The following is a 17,799-nucleotide window of genomic DNA, read 5'->3' on the forward strand; positions in this document are numbered from 1 at the left end:
CTTGACTAGACGTGACGATTGTATATTTTAGGTTCAAGATGTATTTAAAATATTTTCTATCTTAAGTACTTTCTAAGAATGCCAAAATCCCCTCATTTAGATCTACTATAACGTATTACAGCAAGTACAGCAATTAGCTGAAAGCCACAATACAGAATGATAAGCATTTGACGAAATGTACGAAAATATTGAAAAGATAAAGGTATTAAGGGAACATGATGGGATTTAGTCCGAGATATTATCTTGTTTTGGTTGTTTTGGTTATAATGCATCACAGTTGACTGGTCAGTTTAAAGCCAGGTGACACGAGTCAAACATCATAGCACTTACAGGCAACCAACACATGTAAGCACAAGAATTTATTATTTTCAAGAAAGGGGGAAGCCGCTAAAGAAATACTTTGCAACTGTTAATTATGGTATTTTTCATGTTCGTCATTTTTGGAAATAGAAACAGCAGGTTTTCTCTTTTTTCTGTCGGAACATAATTATTAATTTTTATTGTTTTTTTCTAACTTTCATTTAAAGAGAAAGACACCAAAGAATGGTAAAAAATTCACACTCAACTATGGTAATGTTGGTCACTTTCAAAACTGACATTATTATTCATTCTGTAAGCCAAGAGATTGTTTCAAATAATACTAGCTAATGTCTTTGAAAGTTTTTCTAAGCGATCAGATCGGAAACGTAATCGGAGACTAGCCGTTCTTATTTGTTGATTTTTTGCCTTGGTAAGACGATGGGTTTAACCTCAGAAACAAATAATATCTCATCTCCAAAAAATCATTTATAATTGCTGTCTTAAAAGTAGAAATAGTAAAAGCATTAGGGATAGAAAAATACGCGAAGGTAGTAGAACAAATACTTCCCAGGAAACTTCCATAGGTTTTTGTTCTAATTTTTTTGCCTTTTTTTCTAATCCATGCATATTTATCAGTTCATTTGAATTCTTCGATTTTCCAATCTTTACACTAATTATAGCGTACATCTTTTGTTTTATTTAAAAGAAAGTCTTCTTTTCAAATCTTCCCATACTAGACAAGAGAGTACATTCCAATTAAATGCCGGTTTTACTTAGACATGGATATGTCATAAGAAGATTTAAATAAAACAAGTTGTATCCACTGAAAGTAAGGAGCAACATTATAACTTAAAACGAAGAGAAATTACTCCGTATATAAGGGGGATACCCTTTCTTCAGCTCTAGCTCTTTAGCCTAAGCTCTTTAGCTCTTAAAAAATGCACCTCATTCAAATTCAACGGCCCTTGTGTTTGAGGAGTCTTTCATAAAAGAATTGTGACAGAAAATCAAACTTTAGGACAGAGAGAGAGGGTTGAAGAAGGGGTGACCTGCCTCATGTATGAAATAATTTCTGTTTATTTTAAGCTTTAATGTTGCTCCTTACTCTCAGTTGAAAAACCTATTTTTATTTGATTTCTGACCGTTTTTTGAATCAAACCAGGAAATCCCCTCCCCTCTCCCCCGTATAAAGTTTATCAATAAAAATTCGTTTGGAAAACTTTCTCCAAGAGGAAAACTCTTCCGGTGTAAAATGTCCAGTGTAAAATATCACCCACCCCAAAAAAAAAAAAATCCTGTATATTTCCCAATAACATATACTGTGTGAAAGCTGAGTGTAAATTGCATGACTTTAAGCCCTTACACCGGGGACTTTGGGAGGAGGGGTCTTGTGATCCAAAAGGCATATTTACCATGCTGAAAATAATAACCATCCGTAAATTTTGATCGGATGTTTTTTAGGGAAAAGGGGACATGGAGAAGAGGCTAATTGCCCTCTAATCCTTATGGTCACTTAAAAAGGTCACTAGAGCCTCTGAATGTCGATCGAATAAGCCCTTTCTCAATCTTCTATGATTACTGGTTCGATGCAATTTTCCGTGGGGAAGCAACAACGGAATAAGTTGATAAATCACGTATCCTTGTTCTTTCTTCTGGCAAAAAGGCAAAAGTTCATTTTTTTTTATATAGAAGCTTGAAACCACTCAAGTAGGATTAATTGGAGGTTGGCCTTTGGAGGTTTTTTCTCTGTTTCTGAAAATTGGGGTAATCTGATGAGTTATATAAAGCTCAATGAGCTTCATATATGGTTGGAATTAGCAAGAAAGTTAATTTTTGATGTATGCATTATTATTGAAAATTCGTTTTTAAAGTTTGTGCTACTACTGTGCGGGGTCATTCCTTGTTTACATCTTGTTACCACGAACTGTTTGAATTACTCCAAAACGTTAAATAAAGTTCGATTACAAATTTCCAAAATTCGAGAGAAGTGGGAGTGGTGCCATTTGAACATTATTTTTTGCAGTAAAGTATAATGCATACTTTGCGAAAAAACTGACTCCGTGTTTCAAATAATAAATATTGCAATGGTTAGAAACGGTTCGTTTAAATTATTTTCATGGTTTTAGCATAAATGTCAACCGTGATGTCTGTTTTCCGACAACTACAAGCTAAACTTAATCAATGATTTCGTGGTAACAAAACTGTGCGTAAGGAGCGACGCGGCTCAATAGTAACCAAAACTGTAAAAATAGAATTTGGATACCAGTAGATATATCAAGAAATTGGCTTATTATGCTGATTCCAAATATATAAGTTTCTTTGAGTTTCGTATTACCCATCAAAGACTACGATTCTGAGATAATTTGCCTTATTTTCGAAAAATGGGAGAAACATCCTTTAAAAGTCAAGGAATATTAATGAAAATCACAGCATCAGATTCATCGTATATGATTACCTGATTCTAGAAGTTTCAAGCAAACATCTCCAGAAGTGTAGAATTTTGTATATTTTTCCAGAAGAATGATCACGGATGCGTGTTTATATTTTTTCACCACGAGTAATCGTATCGAACCAATAGTCTTAGAATATCGAGAAAGGGCTCATTCAAACGGAAGTTAGAAGTTGTCTTGCCTTCCAACCACATTTTTTCCTAAATATTATCTGATCAGAATTCTGAGATAGCCATTTTGGTCAACCTAGTTGAAAAGCCCAGTAAGTATGTCTTGGAGCTTAATATAGCCCCCCCCCTCTTTAAGGAAAGGTTTGTAAGTCATGAAACTCGTCCATTGTTTAGATGATATAGTATTTCTTTTTAGGAAGTATATTAGGAATTTTCCAGGGGGGAGAATTCTTTGCAGGGGGATTTTCTATAGGGATGATTTTCCGTCGGAAGGGAAATTCCTGGGGGGTGAACGTTCCAAGGGAAATTTTGCACTGGGGGAATTTGCCAAGATCACTATACATTTATTTTTATTTGTCTTACTTTCTGCTTGGTGACTCAATTCTGCATGTGGAGATATTAATGAAAATTCTCCAGGGTAATACTTGCCGAATTGGAATTGTCTAGATTATCCTTCCGCAGATAGGGGATTTTCCACGGGAGAAATTCTCCATGGGGGAGATTTACACAGGATAAATTCACCAGAGAAATTGTTTGCAGGAACAACTTTCCACTAAGGGGTAGGGAGGGGATTGTACTTTGTGGAAGATTTTCTCCACGGGAAGGGGAAATTTTTGGTATGATTTTAAAAGCAATCAGAAATGAAATTATTTTCCAGATGAATGTAGACTAAGAAAAAAAAATTCAGGCAGAATTGTCTGCAAAAAATTATTGGGGGGATTTCCTGTTGGTGGGGGGGCGGTATGTGTGAAGAATTTTATATGGATTGATTTACCGTGAGGGTGGAATTTTCCATGAAAGTGAAGCCGGATTTCCCGTCATTATCAAACAGTTCGTGGTAACGAACTGTAGTAAGGAGCGAACCGGCTCAATAGTAACCAAAACTCTAAAAAATGGAATTTTGGTACCAATAGCTACATCAAAAGAATTGAATTTTAATGCTGATTTAAATATATAAGTTTCATCAAGATTAGTCTTACCCATCAAAAGTTACGAGCCTGAGAAAATTTGTGTTATTTTGAAAAATAGGAGGAAACACCCCCTAAAAGTCATAGAATCTTAACGAAAATCACACCATCAGATTCAGCGTATCAGAGAACCCTACTGTAGAAGTTTCAAGCTCCTATCTACAAAAATGTGGAATTTTGCATTTTTTGCCAGAAGGCAGATCACGGATGCGTGTTTATTTGTTTTTTTTTTTTTTTTTTTTTTTCTGGTACACCACCTGGTGTACATCCCAGAAATCCACGTGTGTTGCGCAGTTCCACCATGCTTGGGCACAATTCTACCAAGCATGGTTCAATCCCCAAAACGCTTCTAGCCCTCGTGGTGCGTGCAACCTGGTGCATAAAATTTCTGTGAGAGAGAGAGAGAGAGAGAGAGAGAGAGAGCAGCCCCTTGACCTTCACTTGTGTATCATTACCATGAAATGTGTGCATATCATTAAATTACTTGGTTCAGAAATTTCAAATTGTATCCAGGATTTTGTTTCCGGTGGGGGGAGGGGGTTACGCACAAACACTTGAAAAACCTTACAAAAAATCTTATATTTATTTTTATTACGTTTTACGATAAGACAGCAATTTCGAAGGGAAAGGTTCAAACTCTAAACTCTAAAAAGGTTCAAAAATCACACCATCAGATTCAGCGTATCAGAGAACCCTACTGTAGAATTTTGAAGCTCCTATCTACAAAAATGTGGAATTTTATATTTTTTGAAAGAAGGCAGACCACTGATGCGTGTTTATTTATTTATTTTTTTCCCAGGGGTGATCATATCGACCCAGTTGTCCTAGAATGTTCCAACAGGGCTCATTCTATCGGAAATGAAAAGTTCTAGTGCCCTTTTTAAGTGACCAAAAAATTCGAAGGGCACCTAGGCCCCCTCCCACGCTAATTATTTTCGTAAAATCAACGGATCAAAATTCTGAGATAGCCATTTTATTCAACGTAGTCAAAAAATCTTATAACTATGTCTTTGGGTACGACTTACTCCCCCACAGTCCCCATGGGAGGGGTTACAAGTTCAAAACTTTGACCAGTGGTTACATATAGTAATGGTTATTGGGAAGTGTACAGGCGTTTTCAGGAGGATTTTTTGGTTGGAGGCAGGGGTTGAGAAGAGGGGGATGATGGGGAAACTTTCCATCGAGGAACTTGTCATGGGGGAAGAAAATTTCCATGAAGGGAGCGCAGGATTTACTAGCATTACTTAAAAAAAAAAACAATGAAAAAATAAATATGACAATTTTTTTCAGCTGGAAGTAAGCAGCAGCATTAAAACTTAAAACGAACAAAAATTATTACCCATATGAGGGGCTCACCTCCTCCTAATACCTCGCTCTTTACGCTAAAGTATTTTAGTAATTTCAACTATTTATTCTGCGGCTTTTGTGATTCAGGGGTCATTCTTAATGAATTGGGACAAAATTTAAGCTTTAGTTTAAAGAGCGAGGTACTGACGAGGAGCGAACCCCTTCATATATGTAATAAAAACATGAGAATACAAAAGTTCTTTCCGTAAGCTAATTTATAAGTTATGTATATCTTTTACTTATAAAAAGATTCGTAAAAAATTAAAAGTTCTAGTTGCCTTTTTAATTAACCGAAAATCGGAGGGCAACTAGGCTTCCTCCCCCGCTCTTTTTTCCTCAAAATCATTCTATCAAAATTATGAGAAAGCCATTTAGCCAAAAAAAATAAATATACAAATTTCGTTTTAATTATTCCTCTGCGGAGAGCAAAAATCAAAACATGCATTGATTCAAAAACGTTCAGAAATTAAATAAAAAAAACAAGTTTTTTTAAATGAAAGTAAGGAGCGACATTAAAACTTAAAACGAACAGAAATTACTCCGTATATGAGAGGGGCTTTTCCTTCTCAACACCCCGCTCTTTACGCTAAAGTTTTTTACTGTTTTAAAATGTAGAGTTAAGAGAAAGAGTCAAATTTTAGTGTGAAGAGCGGGGCGTTGAGAAGGAAAAGCCCCTTTCATATACGGAGTAATTTCTGTTCGTTTTAAGTTTTAATGTCGCTCCTTACTTTCATTTAAAAAAACTTGTTTTTTTTATTTCATTTTAAAAAGACCAGAAATTAAATATAAAAAACAGGTTTCTTCAACTGAAAACAGGTTTTAAAGTGAGGAACAACATCAAAACTTCAAACGAATAAAATCTGTTACTTATAGTTGAAGGTTACCCCTCCTCCATATCTCGCTCTTTACGCTACTTAATGAAAATGTTGACCAATCATTTTTAGGTTAAAGTGTAAAAAGCTATAGGATGTGCAGTGACGACATTTACTGTAACTTATTAATGGGCGTGTAATTATTTAAATAGTTGTTTATTATTATCAGCAGTAACAGCAGGGGCATCGTTCGGGGTGGGGGGTAAGGGGGGTAGCTTACGTGCAATAATGTAGAGCGAAAAATATTATATATCCCATGCCCTTTGAATATCCGGAGATGGACCCTTCTTCCCTCCCCCCATTGAAAATACTAGTGATTTGCCTCTGAACAACAGAATCAGCTTTCTTTTCAGAGGAAATTTTACACGGGATAGGGGGGGGGGGGGGCTTTTCAAGATTAATATGTATTTTTTTTTTCATGTATGGTGAGCCAAATTTGAAGCTGCATTAGTTGAAAAACGTCCAGAAATTAAACAAAACAAACAATTTTGTTACTGAAAGTAAGGAGCAATGGTTTTCGGTTTTGCTAGTTTGGTAGTCCTGGTTTTGCTAGTTTAGGCACTTCCAAATAGGCTAGGACGATGAAATTTGGCAGGCATATCAGGGATCAGACCAGACTAAATTAGAATAGTCCTTTTCCCCGATTCGACTATGAGGGGGGGAGGAGTGGGGACGGTTAATTCAGAAATATTAGAAAAAATTAGGTATTTTTAACTTACGAACGGGTGATCGGATCTTGATGAAATTTAATATTTAAAAGGTTATCGTGTCTCAGAGCTCTTATTTTAAATCTCGACAGAATCTGGTAACATTGGGAGGAGTTGGAGGGGAGACCTAAAATCTTGGAAAACGCTTAGAGTGGAGGGATCAGGATAAATCTTGCTGGGAAAAATAAGCACAAGTCCTAGATACGTGATTGACATAACTGGAATGGATCCGCTCTCTTTGGGAGAGTTGGGGGGGGGGTAATTCTGAAAAATTAGAAAAAAACAGGTATTTTTAACTTACGAAGAAGTTATTGGATCTTAATGAAATTTCATATTTAGAAGAATCTCATAACTAAGATTTCTTTTTTTTTAAGTCCCGACAGGATCCATTGTCGTTTGTGGGAGTTGGACGGGGGAAACCGGAAATACTGAAAAACCCTTAGAGTGGAGAGATCAAGATAAAACTTAGTGGGAAGAATGATCACAAGTCGAATATACGTGACTGATATAACTGAACCGGACCCAATCTCTTTGGGGGAGTTGGGGGATGGTAGTTCGGAAAAATTAGAAAAAATAAGGTATTTATAACTTACGAACAGGTGATCAGATCTTAATGAAATTTAATATTTAGAAGGATCTTGTGCTTTAGAGCTAATGTTTTAAATCCCGACCAGATGCGGTGACATTAGGGAGAGTTCGAGGGGGAAACCGGAAATCTTGGAAAACATGAAAATTAAGGTATGTTTATCTTACGAATTGGTGATCGGATCTTCATGAAACATGATATATAAAAAGATCTTATGTCTCAAATGCTCCCTTCTCAATTCGAATTGGATCTGGGGACATAGGGGGTCGGAGGGAGGAAACAGAAATCTTGGCAACAGGAAATCTTGGAAAACACTTAGAGTGGAGAGATCGGGATGAAACTTGATGGGAAGAAGAAGCAAAAGTTTTAGATACGTAATTGACATAATTGGAACGGATCCACTCTATTTTGGGAGTTGGAGGGGGGGTTCCAGTACTTTGGCGAGTTTCGTGTTTCTGGACGTGCTAGGACAATGAAAATTGGTAGGCGTGTCAGGGACCTGCACAAATTGACTTGATAACAATTGTTTCCCTGATTCAACCATCTGAGGGGCTGGAGGGAGAGTAAAAATTGAAGAAAATGAGGTTTTTGTAACTTACAAATGGGTGATCGGATCTTAATGAACTTTGATATTTAGAAGGACCTCGTGCCACATAGCTCTTATTTCATATCCCGGCCGTATCTGGGGATATTGGGGAAAAGGGAGGAGGAAACAGGAAATCTCGGAAAACGCTTAGAGTGGAGGGATCGGGATGAAAAACTTGGTGGGAAGAATAAGCACATGTCCTAGATGCGTGATTAACATAACCGGATTGAATCCGTTCTCTTTTGGGGAGTTGGGGGTGGGGGTGTTAATTCGAAAAAATTAAAAAAAATTGGGGTATTTTTTACTTAAGAACAATTAACCGAATCTTAATGAAATTTGCTACTTAGAAGAAACTCATGTCTCAGAGCTCTTATTTTAAATTCTGACCAAATCTGATGACAGTGGAGGGAGTTGGAGGGGGAAACCGAAAATCTTGGAAAGCGCTTAGAGTGGAGGAATCGGGATGAAACTTGGTGGGTAGCATAAGAAAATGTCGTAGATACGCGATTGACTTATTCGGATACGGTCTCCTTGGGGGAGTTAGGAGGTCCAGTGCTTTGGCGAGTTCGGTGCTTCTGGACTTGCTAGGACGACGAAAATTAGTAGGTATGTCAGGGACCTGCGAAAATTGACTTGATAAAGTCATTTTCCCCGATTCGACCATCTGGGGGGGGGCTGAAGGGAGAGGAAAGATTAGAAAAAATGAAGTATTTTAAACTTACGAGTGAGTGGTCGCATCTTAATGAATTTTGATATTTAGAAGAACCTCGTGTCTCAGAGCTCTTGTTTTCAATTCCGACCGGCATTAAGCCTCTGATTTTCCTTTTAAATCAATCTATTGATTCCTAGAATTTTTCTAGAGCTCATGACATATAAGCTCCTGGCTCTTCCGACCTCGTCGCAAGTGTCATATGAGCTCCTAGCTCTTGTTTTTTGTTTGTTTCCACCAGGAGTAATCGTATCTAACCAGTTATACTATTAGTTTGGGAGAGGGCTCATTTGATTGGGAATAGAAAGTTCTAGTCCCCCTTTCAAGTGACCAAAACTATTGGAGGGCAGCTAGCCCCCTTTCTAAGCCTTTTTTTTCCAAAGTCTTCCGTTCAAAATATTGAGATGGCCATTTTGTTTCACATAGTTGGAAGATTTTATAACTATGTCTTTGAAAATAAATTGATACCCAAAGCCCCTGGGGGAAGGGGTGCAAGCTATGAATTTTGCCCATTGCTAACGTATAGTACTATTAAGAAGTATAGAGATACTTTTCAGTGGGAGTTTCTGGCGGTGGAGGGTTCCATGGGAGGATTCTTTCCACGGAAAAAAAATTACGGGGGGGGGGGGGGTATTTCCGATAGATGGAGAGCTTAAATTTTTTTAATTTTGATATATTTGTTTGTATTTGTCATAATACAAAAAAAAAATATTACCGTGACCAGAATTACCGAAAAGAAAAAAATGATTAGAGGCTGACGGTTTATTTTATACTGATATTCACTTTTGAAAGTCTAGATAGCTTGGAATGTATTGAAAATGTATATTGTATATTTGGATTTGGAATGTAAATGTATATTTGAATTTACTGAAAATGTATATAAACAATATATCTTTAATTATTTAAATGTGTATTGTTTTCAGTAATGTGTAAATTATGTTCTAATCCTTACGAGGCAGAGACATTAGTCCTACTCATCTTTGTGGTAATTCCTGCTAGTTTTGAGCTTGATTTCGTAATTCATTTTAATATTGGATTGTTATTAGTTTCATTTATCTATTGACCGGGATTTATGCGCTCAGAAAACTATTTGGCTGGTGATTTAGGTGGCTTTGAGCTCAGAAAATTATTTTACTTTTTTGCTCGTCTTTGGTTTAATTTAGCTCTTTATTTTATTAAATAAAAAAAAAACAAGTTTTTTTTAATGAAAGTAAGGAGCGACATTAAAACTTAAAACGAACAGAAATTACTCCGTATATGAAAGGGGCTTTTCCTCCTCGACACCCCGCTCCTTACGCTAAAGTTTTTTATTGTTTTAAAAAGTAGAGTTGCGAGAAAGAATCAAACTTTAGCGCAAGGAGCGGGGTGTCGGGGAGGAAAAGCCCCTTTCATATACGGAGTAATTTCTGTTCGTTTTAAGTTTTAATGTCGCTCCTTACTTTCATTAAAAAAAAACTGTTTTTTTTTATTTAATTTCTGAAAGTTTTTGAATTAATGCATGTCTGATTTTGGCTCTCCGTACATAAATTACTAAAATGAAATTTGCATATTAATTCTTTTTTTTGGCTAAATGGCTTTCTCTTAATTTTGATCAGGCGATTTTGAGAAATAAGGGGTGGGGAAGGAGGTCTAGTTGCCCTCCAATTTTTCGGTTACTCAAAAAGGCAACTAGATCTTTTAATTTTTAACGAACGTTTTTATTAGTAAAAAAAAACGTAACTTAAGAATTAACTTACGTAACAAACGTACATAACTTACGTAACTTACGTTACGTTTTATCCCAATTCTTTAAGAATGACCCCTGAATCAGAAAGGCCGTAGAATAAATAGTTGAAATTATTTAAAAAGTTTTTAGCATAAAGAGCGAAGTATTTATCTCCTCCTAAATACCTCGCTCTTTATGCTAAAGTATTTTTAGAACCCTTCATATGCCTAATAATCTCTGTTCGTTTTAAGTTTTAATGCTTCTCCTTACTTTCAATTGAAAAAACTTTTTCATGTTTATATTTTCATTGTTTTTTTTTTATAGTAATGCTAGAAAGTCCTGCGCCCTTTTCATTGAATTTCTCTTCCCCCATGAAATACTCCTCCAAGGAAAGATCCTCCCATATAGCCCCCTCCCCGGAACCCCACACCCAAACCAAAAGAATCCCCCTGATAACGTCGGTACACTTCCCAATAACCATTACTGTATGTAAACATTGGTCAAAGTTTGTAACTTGCAGCCCCTCCCCCAGGGACTGTGGGGGGTAAGTCATCCCGAAAAAAATGAGCGTGGGAGGGGGCCTAGGTGCCCTCCATTTTTTTGTCACTTAAAAAGGGCACTAGAACTTTTCATTTCCGTTAGAACGAGCCCTCTTGCAACACTCTAGGACCATTTGGTCGATACGATGACCCCTGGGGAAAAAAAACAAAAAAAAAAACAAAAAACAAATAAACACACACCCGTGATTTGTCTTCTGGCAAAAAATACGAAATTCCACATTTTTGTAGATTGGACCTTGGAATTTTTTCTATAGGGTTCTCTGATACGCTGAATGCGATGGTGTAATTTTCGTTAAGATCCTATGACTTTTAGGGGGTGTTACCCCCTATTTTCCAAAATAAGGCAAATTTTCTCAGGCTCGTAACTTTTGATGACAAAGACTAAATTTGATGAAACTTATATATTTAAAATCAGCATAAAAATCCAATTCTTTTGATATATCTTTTAGTATCGAAATTCCGTTTTTTAGAGTTTCGTTTACTATTGAGCCGGGTCGCTCCTTACTACAGTTCGTTACCACGAAAACTACTACACTTTGAAAACTACTTTTGTGATAAAAAAAAAACATTTTTAAAATAAACTTCTTCACGTTTTCAATTGATGTAGTCACTTTTCATTGGTAAAAAAAAATCAAATCTTTTGATTTTTCTAACAGACATAATAAGAAACTGTAAGTAAGGAGCGACACACCTCAATAGTAATCGAAACTATGAAAACCAGTATTTTTATATCAATAGACTTATCAAAACAATTAACTTATTAAATTAATTTAAAAAATTGTAAGATTCATACGCCTCCAAGGCTATTGAGCCTGTGATAATTTGCGCTGGTTTTCAGAAATAGAGAGACCCATTACCTAAAATTGAAAGAATCTTACAGATTCTACTGATTTTACTAATCTTACTCTCTCTCTCTCTCTCTCTCTCTCTCTCTCTCTCTCTCTCTCTCTCTCTCTCTCTCTCTCTCTCTCTCTCTCTCTCTCTCTCTCTCTCTCTCTCTCTCGCTGTCTTTGCACGATTTTGTGTCTGATTCCGTGGGTTTGAGTGGGTTTTTTTTTATCTCTCTCTGTATCCCCTTTCCTTTGCACCTTACATATGTTTTCCCTTCTCTGTGTCTGTCTTTTTGTGCTTTTGTTGGTGAATCTGTTTCTTTTTTGTCGATCTCTCTCCGTGGCTGTTTGTCTGACAATGTATTTGCCTGTCTCTGTGTCTGTATTTGTGTTTTTTACTCTTTTTGTTTGTGTTTGTTTCTCTCTCTTACCTTGTCTTTGTGTCTGACTGAATGTTTCCCTGTCTCTGTGCCTGTCTTCATGTCTGTCTCTACTTGTTTATCTGATTATGTGTGTTTGTGAATGTTTTTTGTCTCTCTCTCCATACCTGTTTGTCTGGCGCTTCTTTCACGGGGAAAACTTTCCCTGGGAATGTAAATTTCTCGGGGTGAATTTTCCAGGGGAAATTTTGCACTGAGGGAATTTGCCAAAATTCAAAGACAAAACTATTTTTATTATTATTACTTTCTCTTTGCCGAATCAGTTTTAAATACAGCCTGTGATTTGAGTAGGGGTCATTTTCAGACGGAGCAAGTTTCTGCTTGGGAGCGAGGAATTTTTGGGCAAATGTTTCCACGGGGAAAGAAATTTTCGGCAAGATTTTGAAACAAGCAAGAAATAGGTTATAGCCTCTTTCAAATGAAGTGACTAAGAAAATATTTTAATCCAGAATCATTCGCAATATATTTTACTGTGAGAAATCCCAACTACAATGGAATTACCTGGGGGGATTTTTCCTGGCGGAGGGGGATTATTTACATAGGAAAGTTTCCACGGAGGGATTTTGCATGAAGGGGCAGCCAGATTTCCCGCCATTATTTTAATCAGTCAGAAATAAGAAAAAATCAACTGAAAGTAAGGAGCAACATCAAAGCTTAAAACAAACAGAAACAATTAGGTGTATAAGGGGGTTTCCTCTCCTCAACACCCCGCTCATTAAGCTAAAATTTAACATTGTGCCCCAATTTTTTGGGGGAAAAATTTCTGAAACATAAGGGCAGTTTAATTAGAATAATAAACTTTTAAAAAATTTATAAAAAAAAAAATATTTAGCGTTATGACTGAGGTATTGAAGAGTGGGCAACCCCCTCATATGTGTAATACTTCCAGTTCGTTTTAAGCTTCTCCTTAATTCCAGTTGATTTTTTTTTGTTCAATTAATTCTTGTCTTCTACAGTATTATATCATCATCATTTTTTGGTATATTTCAAAATAAGCAAATCATAACCGATCCCAGAGAGGCAAACTGGTTTCTGTCAGAGCTTACACAGAGTATGTTTCATTTAATAGACAAGTACCAATCTTACCAAGTGCTTAAAAATGCGAAAACTTCACTTTGACCCCAAACTAACAAAGGGTTTTAAACAAAAATATTGTTTATGACGGTGCTTGCTGTCCTCAACACCCAAACTTCTACCCCACCTCATTCCTCTACCTTAGGAAAATTATCCGTTTAAACCAATTAGAATTATCCTGCACCTTTGAAAATGTTATGTTTTTGAACTTACAGAATGAAGATACAGCTCATTTTGATTCAAATTCTAATGACCTCGACGCTTGCAAAATATTGGTTTACAAAAAGTCGCCCTGATGGTAACGGTAGTGAGATGCCTCGAAGAAAACAAATCAAACCAGTACTAATTCAAAGGTATTCTCGAGAGCCGTCCTTTCTTGATGTATTCAAAAGGAAGAAAAAAGGTCATCGCAGGGTAGTCACTATAAACGATCGTGCCGATTTAACAATAGGTAAAATGTTTGAGCTTGTTTTAAGGTAGTGTGACATTAGCAAGAATGATGCTACCACTTCCCTCTTTTCTTGATGTATTCAAAAGGAAGAAAAAAGGTCATCGCAGGGTAGTCACTATAAACGATCGTGCCGATTTAATAATAGGTAAAATGTTTGAGCTTGTTTTAAGGTAGTGTGACATTAGCAAGAATGATGCTACCACTTCCCTCTTTAAGCTTCATAACCGTTTCTATATCTTCCTAGGTGTTTTTCCTAATTCACAGAGTAACCAGTTTACCAGAAGTCGGAGGCGAATCTCAAGTTTTTTGTGCACTATGTCAGTACCCATCATAATTAAGACAGCACTTTATTATACCTTTTTTTTCAGGCACATCGTATAGAAGAGATAGTTTAAAATTTTTGAAACTAGCACACTCGATTGAAACTGAAATGTCTAGTTCTTACTTAAAAAAAAACACAATTGGAGGGTAGCCAGCTCCTTCCCTCCCATGGTTTCCTGTAAGGCCGTAAAGTGCACAGATTTTCATTGGTTTATCCATGGGTTTATAATGATTGTGGAATTAGCTCTGAACGTTTAAGGATTTGTCAAAAGGATGAAACAAATCCTTGAAGGAGGTGGTAGGCTGCTTAAGATGGGTTTTATTTTTTCCTAGATCAGTCTAAAACAACCGTAAATCCCAAGGTCAAGATTAATGTAATATACGAAAACGGCTCTGTCATGGTGCCTCCTCCCGCCTCATGAATAGGGTCCATTAAGGGTAAACAAAAGGCTCTAGAGAAGAATCAAAAGTTATTTTCCAGGCTATTTTAAATGGAAAGGGGACTTTCAACTGAGATGGGAATCATACAATCTGAAATTAAAAGTCATGCTCCCCTTTTTAAGAACCCAAGTGATGAGAAAGCAGCGAGACAAACTCCTGTCCGCATTTCCACCACATGTTGCCCTGCAACCGTCATCATATTGACCGAAAAAATGTCATAGTTATTTTCATCAAAAAGTCCAAAGGTCTAATAAGTATGCCTCTAGATTTGACATTATCCCTTATAGCACAAGAAGATATAATAGCGCTGCATTATATAAATTATGTTTGGTCTTCTTTGGTCTTGGCTATCCAATAATCTAAGATCTCAAGTATGGTTTACGACGCTAAATCCTAGAGCCTTCCAAGTGTTTTATCTGGAAATACGTCTTGTACCTGATAGTCAATTGACAGCATGTGTACCTCAGTTTTGGGTTACCTGCTATATCTTGGATATTGCTAGAAAAATCAATAGAAATTTCCCCCCTCCTTTTCTTACTTTTCTGCAAGACCGTAAAGAAAACATATTTTCATTTGTCTATTCATGAGTTTAACAGTAGATTATTGCGATTGGTAAAGTTAATGGACAGTATGTGTACGTAGGTTTTTAAATTACCTGCTATATTTTGGAAACTGCAAAAAAGATTGACGGGAAACATTCTTACCATCGCCTCTTTCCTTACTTTTCTACAAGGTCGTAAAGAAAACACATTTTCATATGTTTATTCATGGGCTCAACAGTAGGCTAAATTGTGCGACTGGCTCATAATGATAAAACTAATAGTCAATAGAGGGGGGTGGTAGTATACTTGGAAATGAGCACTTTTGTCCATCACTATTTTACAACAACCGTAAATCCAAAGGACAGGAGGAGCCTAATGCATGAAAAATTACTCAGGGGAGGGGTTTCCCACCCTCCGACAGGATTTAGAAAAGGAAAAAAGGCTGCTGGCTTATTGAAAACTTGAATTTTAAGACTTAAGTAAGTGGACCTAAATGAAAAACAAAATCTACTTGTTCCCCTAAAACAGGGTATAAAAAATGACTAGAGAAGAATCGACAATGTAGTAAAGGGTAATTTTCTACCAATTATAAGATGTAAGGAAGAAATTTATTCCTAAGCTTTTTATTGGCAAAAGTTTTTTTTTTGGAATTGGGCGTAGTTTGTCTATATTCACAAAATGACACACAAAAGGGATATCTATGGGGATGGGCTTCATTCTCTTTTATCCTTCTCCTCTCCTGCGTAATACGTTTGATATTTTGATAAAATGAGTTTTTTTTACTTGAGGGGTAATTCACTTGAGCCGTCCTAGCTGAATGTTGGTGGTCTGGATTTGAAGTCCTGAGAACAAGAGTTGGATACCTTGTGTCGCTGATTATTTGGTTTGGAACGAAGGTCAGTCATGTGACCCTGTAAGCTCGGTCAGAGTCGATCCAGCTCTAAACCTGGGGGGTGGGTGGGCACAAGAGGCGTTGTACTCGCGGCTAAAGGCATCGAATCAAGAGATCGGTACCTTGGCAACATAGACCCTTTGTCAGCATGTGAAAAAAGGGTTTTTTTTAAAGTAAATATCATTCCCAATCTTTGATAATTCTGATGATTTCGTCGAATTTAACTAGTCTTTTAATATGAGTCTGTCAAAAAGAGGGTAAAAACTGATCAGTAACTCTTCCACCTCCGAAAAATGAAAAGATTTGAATGGTAGCGCCTCTGTTGTCAACAGCAATATCTTTAAATTGATAAGAACCTGTTTGTAAAAGTTTTTTATAAAATGCACTAACAAGCTCTGTAGGGCAACTACTCTGCAGCCCATTTAATTTTTTTTAAGCATTAATATTGAAGCTAAGTGGCAAATAAACTTTTGTTTTCCAGATCCCATTGCTATATCACGACTTAATCCAGAAGCAGGCTTTCATATGCAAGAAGGAATGGAGAGTTTTGTGGTCCCGGAACTTCCAAAATTAAGTGCGCACACAACTGGTATAATGTCAAATATAATAAACGTTGTCGGATTGAGTACAATTTTCTTAAGCATACTTCCAGTGGCGCTCACCGATTTTTTACTATTCTTCCTTAGACAAACAGGACAAGATACCATTCGATACATAGTGGCTTGGTTGACAGGACTCTATAGACGACGTCGCAGCATAAATTATTTAAAACAAAACAATATAAAATCCAAAATTAGTGTTTTAAGCGGGCAGGATCTTGATCTAGCTGAATTAGTTTTGAACAGTATTAAAAACTTCCTTAAAAAAATAAATTGACGATTCTGTCCAGTACGAGTTTTGAAAGGTTACAGGCAATTCAGTATGGCTGCACGTAATATACAGAACATTTCTGTTATGCAAGAATACTGATGTGGACGATATAAGGGCTGTGTGTTCAGAAACTTTTGACTCATTATGTAAAAGTAAAAGTAATATGATATTGAACTGTTACAGTCCTTACTGGTAGTGTTGATCCCCTTTTCGCGGCACTTCAGCCAAGAAGTGCAATGGGGGACTGGGGGCCAGCCATCATGTGGTTTTGCACAACCTTCTGCCTACTTTCCCCTGATTTTCCAGATACCCATATAGACTGTTTTATATTCTTTGTTCATTTCGTGTGCATATCTTTTGCGGGCTAGTATCTGTGTGTATGTTCTGTGGATTAAGTTTTGTTGAATATAGTCACTGAATTGTCTGTAGTGTAGACAAGTTCTGCCAGATAGATAGATTGATTTAGATCCAAAGCAAATACAAAGTGTATGTTTGCCGAGTAGCTTCCCGTTAGAGTAGATGAAGCATAGTTCCCAGTTGATGGTTGAGGGGTTTTCGGCTAGATTTCCCCGGTTAGTAACTTGAAGCACAGTTTACCAACAAGATTGTTGTAGGTTTTCTTCTCCTACCTTTTAATTGTGTGAAATTGATTAAATTATTTTTTGTAAAAAACATTATGTAGCTTTTCTAATTTTGTAAACATTCATTTTTGTAATAATAAAAAGTGTTCAAATATTTTGGAGAGTATTTTGCACTTGCTTTTTATAATATATTTACTGGTGCAAGTCACTGGCAAAGGTTGTGTTTATGAAGATGCACCGGTTTTGTTTTGTTTTTTACAGTGTCTCCACTAGAGCCCTTTCAATTTCCAGATTTGAAAGAGTAAACTCTTCAAGTTTCAATAATTCCAATATTTTTTTTTAATTTCAGGGTTTATTTACTGTTAGTTTTTGTTTTTTTGACGATCAACATCCCCAA

The 17,799-nt window shown here is 36.4% G+C and overlaps 1 long non-coding RNA gene across 1 annotated transcript; it reads left to right on the plus strand.

The window, feature by feature from the left end:
* The first annotated feature begins 295 nt into the window (after window positions 1-295).
* On the plus strand, window positions 296-17,524 carry LOC136038447 (uncharacterized). The gene is made up of 3 exons (XR_010620222.1): window positions 296-345; window positions 13,520-13,755; window positions 16,433-17,524. It is a non-coding gene; the product is annotated as an uncharacterized LOC136038447 (long non-coding RNA).
* Window positions 17,525-17,799: the final 275 nt, after the last annotated feature.

Source organism: Artemia franciscana, chromosome 1 (assembly GCF_032884065.1).
Source record: "Artemia franciscana chromosome 1, ASM3288406v1, whole genome shotgun sequence".
Classification (NCBI taxonomy): Eukaryota; Metazoa; Arthropoda; class Branchiopoda; order Anostraca; family Artemiidae; genus Artemia; species Artemia franciscana.